At 43.8% G+C, this 11475-nt stretch overlaps 1 non-coding gene across 1 annotated transcript; it reads left to right on the top strand.

The window, feature by feature from the left end:
- The first annotated feature begins 2029 nt into the window (after positions 1-2029).
- On the top strand, positions 2030-2171 carry LOC115487664. Its single transcript, XR_003949266.1, has one exon. It is a non-coding gene; the product is annotated as a small nucleolar RNA SNORA48 (small nucleolar RNA).
- The last annotated feature ends 9304 nt before the right edge of the window (positions 2172-11475 follow it).

The raw sequence follows: 11475 nt of genomic DNA, 5'->3' as shown, positions 1-11475 counted from the left end.
TGTAAGATGAGCTCTCTCTCTAATCCCCAAATACAAGCAGACCTATTTTTTATCATATGAACACAGTTTGTCCCTCAGAAGTCCATATGCCAATAGTTTGGTTCCTTATGCGGCAGTGGTTAGGTGTTGATAAGGAATGGAGTCCTCTGGATGCTAATTGGGTCAGGGGAGGATAGTAACCCTCAAGATGGATTAATACGAATTTCAGTAGCAGGTTATGGAGGGTGAATCAGGTCCTGAGACTAGACGTCACAGCGCCTACTCAGTTTCTCTTCTGCATGTGTTCCTGCCAGTTCAATGTCATCATAAGAGCCCAGCAGATGCAGACAGCATATTCTCATCCTTTTAGAACCTTTTTTTCCTTATAAGACACCCAGCCCTGAGTATTTTGTTAGAATATCACAAAGCAAATGGCCAGCTACCATTACTAATCTCTTTTCTCTCTTTTTCTTTCATGCAGAAAATATGGCCTATTTTTATTTGGACCTGGGAGAACTCAGCTATCCTTTAGATAAATGGTATAAATTCTGATACAGTAATGCAAAATAGCAATAAAATTAACCAGTTACAAATATGTGCAACAAATGTAATTGCAGATCAGAAACAATAATAAGGGGAGAATACAACATGTACACACACACACACACACACACACACACACACAAACAAACACAATATTAAAAGATAGGGAAAACTAATCCCCTACTTTTTAAGTAGTAAATATACTGTTAAAATCAATTATCAAGAAGGTCAAGGGTCAGTTATGTCTGGTGAAGAGCGTCTGTGATCAGGAAAAGAAAGGCTGGGAGACCTGGGGGTACAGGCCCATTCTTACTAGTTAGATTGTTTAACAGGTAGTTTTTTTTAAATTATGTATTATACTGAGGATATATGGTACTCATTTTCACAAATTTCTTTAGAATTATATATTATACTGAGGCTATATGGTACTCATTTTTGCAATCAATGTCATATTTCACAATAAAAAAAAAACCGAAAGAAATTATAGTCAAACATTACAGAGAAAGGCAGAGCAGCAAGCTTCAGTCCACCACTGTTCCCCATCTGTGAGTTTCCTTTTGCCTGCAGGCCTGGGCACACCTAGTTGCCCTGTCCTTGCCTCCTATTGGGGGCAGATGCTGTTGTTCAGATCCTGTGCTTCTGCCCTCTAAAGCCTTCCTGCACTACCCAGAGCACTTCCTGCTCCACACAGCACAGCCTGTTCTCACTGCTGCCTTCACTGGCTTCTTCACATTAAGCTGGGCACTGTCTGTGGGCGGTGCCTCATGTGTCATACCTCCAGCTCTTAGCACGGGACCTGGTTCCCAGTGGTAACTGAAAGCTCTTGATTGTCACAACCCAAGTGACCCACAGTGTACTCACAGGTCTGGATTCTAAGTGTAGCTGAAGTCAAGTTTCAGTGGAAATGAAAACATGCCTTGTATACACTGAGGAGCTCTTCATTCATACTGAGCATTGAGCTAAGGTAACTTACAGATCATATGACTTTTACAGCTAGTGATCCAGGAGGTTAGAATGCCCACAATCTCACTGCTAGGTGGACTTGGGATTGCTATATGTCCGTATCTCCTAAACATCTCTTCCAGCTCCTTCTAAGTGGTTTATTGTCAGGGATGTCTTGGTGTTTCTATTGTTGTGACAAGACACCATGATCACAGCAACTCTTACACAGGAAAACATTTAATTGGGGCAAGTTTACAGTTTCAGAGATTCAGTCCATTATCATCACGGCGGGAAAGCATGACAGTGTGCAGGCAGACATGGTGCTGGGGAAGAAGCTGAGAGTTCTCTGTCTGGATCTATAGGCAGCATGAAGAGAGAATGGCACAAGGCCTGGACTGGGCTTCTGAAGTCCCAAAGCTCACCCCCAATGACACATTTCCTCCAGCAAGGCCACACCTATCCCAACAAAGCCACACCTCCTAATGGTGTTACTCCCTATGAGCCAATGGAAGAATTTTTCATTCAAACCAGCAAAAGGGGAAAATACCTTTAAAATGAACAACACCATTTCGGCAATGGTCAAAGAGACACTTTGTAGGTGGTATTGTTCTGATACCAGTCAGGGCAGAGCAGATGGCAGTCCTTTGATCATCCTAGCTTGGTTCCTGGCTTGGTGGTCAATGCTGTCTTATGCCTAGAACTCATAAAAATAAAATAAAATAAAATAAAATAAAATAAAATAAAATAAAATAAAATAAAATACCGGAAGCACCGTGTGGGAAGAAGAATATAGACTGAGACCTGCAGACTGACGTCCCACCCACAGATCTGTCCTTCTATGAAAGGAACAGGTCACAGACACCCAGTTGCTGCTACACAGGGTAAAAGGAGGATATCACCCAGGCCTGCTAGCCTGCAGCAAGAGCCACCACAATGTGCAAGTATGTGGTGGTCAGATAGGAGAGAAAGACAAGTGGAACTGGAGTGTCAAGGGAGCAGAGGAAAGCCTGTATGTCAACCCTGTCACCTGAGGCCATGATGGGATGCCTGTCCAAGCTGCTGCTGGGGGCCATGTCTGTGTCTATGACTGTGCAGCAGCAGGGGCCAGTGTCACTTATGTGGCTCACATTACCACTGGAGAACATGGGGACATCTTTGGTGGAGTCAGATGCTGGGGACCATGCTGATGTCCGGACACTGTGCAGAACTGGCCTCACCCCTCCCTGACTGCAGTGCTCTGCAGAGCTGCTCCCAGCTTTCAGCAGCAGCAGCACTCAGAGACTGGGCCCCGTGCCTTGAACAGGCGGCATAATGGAGCTGGTCCTGATGATGGGGTGTGGGTAACCTGACCCAGAAGGCATAAGTATGGATGGGAGGGCTGACCCTACCACTTATCTGCTTTGGAGTGGCATGGGCTCAGAGGTGATACCACACCAGCACTGCCACCGCCACTGCCACCTCTGGCAGTCAGGAAAGCTGCCCTCAGGCTCATGAGCTTGAGAGAGCTAGCCCTGATCCTTGACAGTTGTAGTACTCAGGAGAGCGGACCTTGTACCTTGCCTGGGCAGCATAGTAGTTCTGGTCCTGGTCAGGGGATGAGAATGAGCCAGCCCTGAGGGACTGAACAAAGGAGAGCTGGCCCTGTCACTCTCTGCCATGAGGTGACATGGGTGCAGGAATGATGCCCTTTCTACTCCCCTGCTTGCCACCTGTGGTAGTCTGAATAGCTGGCCCCAGGGGCATGACAGCAGGAAAGTTAGTCTTGCCCCCTCAGTGGCTATAGTGCCCTGGAAAGCTGATCCTGGACCTCGCCTGGGCAACACAGTGGAGCTGGCCCTGATGGTGAAGGCACTGATGAGCCAGCCCCAGTGTTCTAGTGGGAGAGCAGGCCCAGCCCTTTGCAGGCTGCAGCACTTGGGAAAGTGGGCCCTTCACCTTGACTGGGCAGCATAATGGAGCTGTCTCTGAAGGTGTTGTGTAAGTAAGCTGGCCTCGTGGGCATGAGACCAGGGGAGCTGACCCTGCTTCCTGTAATGGCAGCATTGGGTGGCAGAGCCAGAGTAGTGCTGGAGAGCTCACCCTGGTGGTGAGGATAAGGGAGAGTTGGCATGCTGACCAGTACAGCTACCACCCAGATCCAGGGCTCTGAGTTGGCCCACCCCAAATCTTTATCAGCTGTGAGCAGGGGGCATTAAAGGGACAGTCCTGATGATCCAAAGCTGCAGGATCTCCATGACACAGGGCAGCAACAGGATAACTGGGAGGAGTCCCAATGAGGATCCAATATTGATGATGACACAGAACCCAGAGATCTCCAAACAGACCAATAACTCATTGCAATGAGCATTTGCAAGGGAAGCTATATGATCAGAGGGATATACTGTGGGACACACTGTGACACACTACAGCATCCGTGATGAGATATTTTCTATGCTTTGTTTTTCCTTGTTTGTTTGTTTGTGTTATTGGGGGGGAGGGAGTTGTAAGGGTGAGAAGCAGGGATGCAGGGACTGGGAGATGAGCAGGACTGAGGTGCATGATGGGAAACTCACACAAATCAATACAAAGTTAAACAAGCAAACAAACCAACCTGTAGTCATGTCTGGCTTTGCAGTCCTGAGAATCAGACCAGACCGCTGTGCCTGCCACTGAGCTACATTTTCAGCCTTTCCTTCTTATCTTTGAAACAGGGGTTTGCTATGTAGCCAAGGTTGGCCTTAAACTCATTATCCTCTTGCCTTAACTTCCCAAGTTCTGGGATCACAGGTATGTGCTACACGCCTGTAGAAAGTGGCCTTTGTTCTGAAATAGTATAGTGTATGCATATCTCATTGCTTATAAGATATGACAAACTTTTACTAGCTTGGTGTGCTGAATACTATATATGTGAACAGAACCGTAAATTATGACTCTGAATCCCCAAAGTGCCTGGCTCCATTTCTAAACAGTCAGGGTTTGTTCTGAGGGTCTGGGCTGAGAGTGGAGAGTCAGGCTACTAGAGGCTCTGGAAGTGGTTGCTTGACTATTAGGCATCTCTTGTACATCTGTGGAGTCCACTGCTCGCTTCCAAGTGAAGCCCAGTGGCCTAGATGGGGTCATCTCAAGCTCCCCTGCCTATGATGCCCTATAAGCTGGGTCTTCCTGTGTGGATACCTTGTAAATAACCATATTGTTCTCACATGTGTGCCCACACAGTTGTGATGACCCAGGAAGAACAATGCAGGCACTTCAGCTGAACACAGGGACCAGGGACATCTGTCCTGTGTCTGTCAGAATGTCTGTCTGCTTCTATGCTATGTCTATCCTTGTCACACAACAGAGAGAAGTCACACAAAAAGAAAAAAAATCACTTTTGACTGACATGGGCAAACACTCCTGAGCACCCCAATATGTTCCTTGATGTTCTTATTGAGATTTGTATTTGTTTCTAAGGATATTGTCCTGCCATCTTGACCCCAGGGAAAATGACTGAACTAGATTCTCAAGGAGGAAGCATGCCTGGAAAATGCCAGGGGCTCTTTAGCTGTAGTAGGGCATGAGGCTATGAGCACATTTGAATGGTGTGATAATCAAGATGTCACATTGGTTACCTGCTGGTACCCTGACATTAGGTGGACTACTCTGATAATCACTCCAATTGAGCACTTCCCACTTGACTTTTTGAGTTCCTTCATTTAGACAGTCTGAGATGGAGTGTTTTCTCTTCCAAGTTCTGCCCTCTGTCCTGCTGCACATAGAGGAGGAAGCCACAACCTACAAACAACCGTAATGACAGGTTCTTTTTGCCCACAGGGCTCCAAAAATTGATATGAATAATGCTTTAAGGGTACAAACATTATTATAATGCTTTATTCCTTAATTCAATGTTCTGTTCTTGGAGGTGGTTAGCAAAATCTGATTAAGTATTATATAATGTATTAATAAGACTATTGAGTAACACAAATGAAATATAATGTATATACAATGATGAATAAATAACCAAATTGCATTCCAAAAAAATCTTAAAACATCTGTACCTTCTATGTTACATTCTGTTAATGGGTTTTGAGTCCTTATATTAAATCTGAATGCTGGGCTCCCATCTTCCTTCTTTGGCCCTCTGTCCATATGCACATTACTACCTTGTATAGTCACTGCATGGCAGCTCTGTCAACACCCCCAAGGGTTTCTTTCCAGGAAAGTAAGTGCAGAATGTAGAATAAAGGTCAGGACTTTTTTTTTTTTTTTCATTTTAAGACGCCCTTTGGATAATACCATTCCACTGAAGTCCTTCCTTCTACATCAGGCAGGCCCTCCACTCTCTGAGATTGCCTTCCAAGGGTGCATGCTTCTCTGTAAGCCAGTTGGAAATTTGCCTGGAAAAAGACATATGGGTCGTCATGAGGTTATAAAACCTGGCTTGGAAATCCACAGCTTCTTATAAAAACACTATTTTTTTATATAAAGAACCATTTTAAAGGCGATGGTTACTAGGCAACCTGATTTAACTTATTATGAGCAATGGGAAGAATGTCTTCCATTAGGTCTGTTTTTACTTAGGTCAAAAAGTTTTTTGCTTGTGCTGGTTTCCAGTCTATTTTTCCATCCTTCTTTTTAACGCACACATTCTGTGTGCCACTTAGACATGGGGGCTATGGCCAAAGAGTTGAGATGGCTTTTTCTGTGTGCTATGCCCTCAAGGAGCAAAGGGAGAATCTGAGAGATCTTCACACAGTCACAGAAACCCATTCAAATTGCTGAGTTAAAAAGATGGAGTGTTAAAAAGGAGGAGGAGGAAGAGAAGTTGGTGAGGCTGGAGGGATAGCTTAGCCCTTAAGAGAACCTCCTGCTCTTGCAACAACATAAGTTTGGTTCCCCACATCTATTTCCATGGCAACTCATACTTCAGCTTCAAGGCTTTCAATGCCCTCTTCTGACTTCTACAGGCACCTGTACTCACATGGGCACATACCATAAACAAACACACATAACTAAAAATAAGAAATCTTTTTTTCAAAGAGGTAATTGAGGGTCAGTGAGGTGCCAGTCTTGAGAACCTGAGCTCAATCCCTGGGCCCCACATGGTGGTAGGAGGAAACAGGCTGCTAGACATTTTCTTCTGACTCCACAATTTAGATGTGGCATGCAAGCTGTTGTGGCCAGCGTGTACACATGTTATTATGAGAAATGGGAAGAATTTCTCCCATTAGGTCTGTTTTTACTTAGGTCAAAAAGTTTGTGCACACATGTAATACATTAAAATGTAATTTAGGCCTGGAGAGATGGTACAGCAGTTAAGAGCACCAACTGCTCTTCCAGAGGTCCTGAGTTCAATTCCCAGCAACCATGTGGTGGCTCACAACCATCTGTAATGAGATCTGATGCCCTCTTCTGGAATGTCTGAAGACAGCTACAGTGTACTCATAAATAAAATAAATAAGTACATCTGAAATGAAACTTAAAATTAAAAAGAGGGAATTTAATATAACTATGAAAATCAAAGGCTCAGGCACACACAAACATGACTGAAACCCACTTATGAGGGACAGGAGAAATGAGGCAGCCTATCTTTTACCTCTCTTGAATATATACCAAGGATAGAATTGCTTGGTCAAAGGGTGATTCTATGTATTACTTTCCCAGGAACAAATTGATGTCCATAGCAACTGCATCATTTTACATTCCCACCAGCAACATGCAGGTACTAATTTTCCCATGAGAAATACTTTTGTTTTGGGAAATAACACTATAGTTTTGATTAAAGCCATCCAAAAGAATGAACTAGGGTTTCTATTTTTTGTTTGATTTTGAGAGTTGTTTAGTTTTACTTTCTGTGTATTGGGTATTTTGCCTACATGTGTGTCTATGCACCATACATGTCTGTGTACCATGCAGTGCCTGAAGGAGCCAGGGGAGAACATTGGAAACCCTAGAACTGAGTCACAGATGGTTATGAGCCACCACAAAGGAAACCAAACCTGAGTCCTCTGCAAGAACAGCTACTGATCTTAACTAATGTTTCACCTCTGTGTAGTTTTGATGTATATCTTACAAATAACCAATGAGAGAAAATATTTTTCATATTTGTTTTCTTTATTGAAACACCTACCTATATAAGTCCTCCCTTCAATTGGCTGTCTTTTACTTTTGAGTTATAAGAATGGTTTGTATACTGAACACACACAATCCTTCCTCAGACATACATTTTAAAACTTTCATTCTGTGCCTTGTCTCTTTATTCTTTCAACAGTATACATTGACTCTAAATATCAAGTATTTTCATCTGAGAAAAGAAAGAAACTCATCTGCTTCTCTAGATCCTAATTAGGATTTCTGGAGTAGGAAATTGGTTTTGCTCACTTAGAAGGAAAAATAAAATCCACCAATAACAGCCACGAGTGTAAGCAAAGCTACGAGCCTCATCTCTGCTGGTGGAAGAACCTGTTCTCAATTGCACTGACACCTGAATGAGGCGAACAACCATGGGCCAGAGTTGCAGCCAGTGGTAGGTGGAGAGCGAAGATGCTCCAAGACCTCCAGTGCTCCAGAGAGCACTTTCTGTTGTTGAACAAGCCTGCATAGAAAGAAAAGATTCATCTATCTGCCCAGCATGTAAAGAAGGCCGGTTCTAGCAGGAGGTGTGGTGGGACTCACAGTCCACGTGGTGAGAGTTGCTGGAGATGCACGTTTAAAAGTCTGTCTCAGTGATGCAGTGGTTGAGCCCATGAAAGTTAGTGGTGTTATAAAGAGTGTCTTAGTCAGGGTTTTACTAACTAACATGGATGAACAAACACCATGACCAAGGAAATTCTTATAAGGACAGCATTTAATTGGGGCTGGCTTACAGGTTCAGAGGTTCAGTCCATTGTCATCAAGGCAGAGCATGGCAGCATCCAGGCAGGTATGGTATAAGAGGAGCTGAGAATTCTACATCTTCTTCCAAAGGCAAACAGGATAAGACTGGCTTCCAGGGAGCTAGGATGAGGGTCTTAAAGTCCACAACCACAGTGACACACTTCCTCAAACAAGGCCACTCCTTCTCTAACAAGGCCACACTTCCTAATAGTGCCACTCCTGGGCCAACCATCACAAAGAGGAAACAGAAAGGAGAACTAAGTGAGGCCAGGCAAGGTGAGACCCAGGGTGGTGTGGAAAGATGAGATGGGATCATGGCAATGTCAGCGGATCAGATTCAACTTTGGCTCAGGGGTCTTTTATGCTCATTCCAAATCTTTCCTACTTGGACATTATGCCCAGTTCTCATCTTGTCTTTTCCTTTGGGGCTCATAGACTCTTCCCATAGAATTCTCTTGGCACCTAGTCTTGCATTGCTAACGGAAGCCTCTCCTCACAGCATCTCTCATACTTCTGCATTTTCTTAGGGCCCATCTCTTAAGCAAGACTCTGGGCTCTTGGAGGTCCAGTGAGGTTGCGCTCCCCAACATAGTGCTGTTTACAGCTAAGTGCTCAATAATATTTGATTCTGTTACGAACACAAGCTTCTAATAAATGTTGTAACAGCTTGATAAGCCACACCCATTCACAATTCTTTATGCTTTTCTGTTCCGTGCCATTAGCTTTGTCTATTTATGTCTCCTATGACACAATCCTTGTTTCAGTATTGATGAAGGTAAGTTAGATATGGCATAATTGTTTCCAATAAGCTCATTCATTCATTACCATTAATGATTTCCTTCCTCAGATTATGAAGAAACTAGAGAGCTATGACAATGAGTACTGATTTTTTTTTTAAAGAAAGCATCATTTTCAATCTAAAAGATCATTAGCAGTCCGGGGATAAAAGTAAAACTCAAATCTTGAGATAATATATCATTACTGCCCTAAGAGGGCTGAGATAACAAATTGGAAAATTTGTCTAAAATAATTGCAGGAGAAAGATTGTTATCACCCACTTTTGTGAGAGAAACAAAGGAAATTACTATTTTTCTTGAGGTAGATAGAATTTGTGTGCATCTGGAAATTAAAGATGTTATAAGATAGAGTTGCAAAATGTCTTAATTTCATCCAGTAATTACCTTCTTCCAGCAATATAGTATATTAGCATGGCAAAAAAGAATCTATGGGAGTTGAAAACAGATAAAAGATTTATTAAGACTTTTTGCCTTATGAGAAATGAAACAACCCAATAGAGGGAAATGCACGTAGACACTTTTGTTTCAGAGCAAGGTGTCACGACAGTAGGGATCAATTGTAAAGCCCTAGAACAGCTTTGTTTCAATATTTACCTCTTCTAATCATTTCTCCTTCCCCTTCTCTTTTTAAAATGCTACATAACCGTGTCTGATCTGAAACTCACCCTGTAGACCAGGCTGGCCTCAACCTCACAGAAATCTGCCTGCTTCTGCCTCTTGAGAGCTGGGATTAGAGATGTGTGTCATCATATGCGACTTCTCTTTTCCTTCCTTCCTCGTTGAAAATTAGGCATTTCAAGGGTCAGAGGTTTTAACTAGAAAAAAAGTAGTGGATAAAGACTCGAAAGACCCAGACTCTATTTAGAGCTCCTCCCTTCTTCCCTCCTCCCCTCCCTTCCTCCCTCCCTCTCTCCCTCCCTCTCTACTTCTCTCCCTCTATCTTTCTCTTTCTCCCTCCCTTCCTTGCCCCTCCCTCCTTTGCTTCTTCCTCCCCCCTTCCCTCACTCAGCCTCTTCCTTCATCCCTCCCTTCCTTCACTTCCTTCACTTCTTTTTATTTTCTTTTAAATACAGGTTTTCCTATCTTTTGTTTTTTTATTTTATTTTATTTTAAATAAAGGTTGACATCAAATTCATGTTCTTCCTGCCTCAGCTTTCCAAATGCTTGGTGTTTGTTTGACCATTTTGGTGCCATTGCTACAGTCCTCTAGAGAAACCATGGGTGTGTCACAGACTCGGAAGTAGAGGGGAAGTAAGAATTGCGCATCAGTTCCTCTTTCACGCGCAGCTCTTATTTTAAGTCCATTCATATATGACAAGGCATTGTGGGATCTGCTTCCTCTAGTCTGGCTAGATGCTAGACAACCTTCCTACAGCATCATCTAAACTGTACCCGCTGGAGAAGCGCTTAGGTTTCTCAGAAAGTATTCTTGAAAACTAGGCATTTCAAGGGTCAGGTTCTAACTAGAAAAAAAGTAGTGGGTAAAGACTAAAAAGACCCAAACTCGACTTAGAGCTCTTTGACAAAATAATTACATGGAGTGGAAAATTCAGCAAACGTCCCCGAGGCTCTCTGCTCTGCCATTAGAGGAAGGCTGTGGGGATGTTGTTGGCAACTTGGTCCCACCCCCGTGTCAACAGCCTTGTTTGGAGTAGCTGTGTGAAGAAGGGTTCTGCAGCTGCCCATGTGGGTAAGTGCCTGACTAGCAGCCATTGGTCACTGCACCTAGGGCCCTATGCTTGCTACTCTGAATTGCCATGGCTTGGAGATGTGTCTGGAAAGGTCTACTTGTATGTGTGCCAAGGCTCGTAGGTGACTCTGCCTTGTGATCTCCAGGCCTCCCGTCATCCTGTCTTTTTCTCTTATGATGAATCTGCTGTTCACTGGAAGCCTGCAGTTGTCCTACCCTACGGACTCCGGATGTTTCCAAAGTATTCCTAAGCCTCTCTCCTTTCAGTCACTCAGTTTAACAACTTCCCTTTGTGCTGGGCAGTAAGCTAAGAGTCTGCGGCTGCCCTGCAGCTGTTTGTGGATCTATCCAAAGAGCTGTAGCTGTTTTCTGATGCTGGGAGGCTAGAGGGGCTCAGGCTGGTTTATCAGCACTCAACCCAGCCTGGCTCTTTTGATAACAAGAAACAAAGGTTCTCTCAAGGTCACACTCCGAAGGGGCTTGGGATTAAAAACCTACAATGAGAATTCTTACGAAGTTGAAAGCAAAAACTGAAAGCAGCCTGGGTGTTCACAACTAGAATTTGAAGAATAATGACGGGCTTGGGTCCTTCCTCACAGTGCTCTGTACCTATCCAGCCTCAGGTCTGTCATGGATAATGTGTAGCTAAAAAGAGTCATGCTGACTTCTGTCCTGAGATGGGGGCTGGTC

This window comes from Mus musculus, chromosome 1 (assembly GCF_000001635.26).
Source record: "Mus musculus strain C57BL/6J chromosome 1, GRCm38.p6 C57BL/6J".
NCBI lineage: Eukaryota > Metazoa > Chordata > Mammalia > Rodentia > Muridae > Mus > Mus musculus.
The sequence above is the reverse complement of the archived record's forward strand: the minus strand, read 5'-3'. Positions and strand labels throughout refer to the sequence as shown.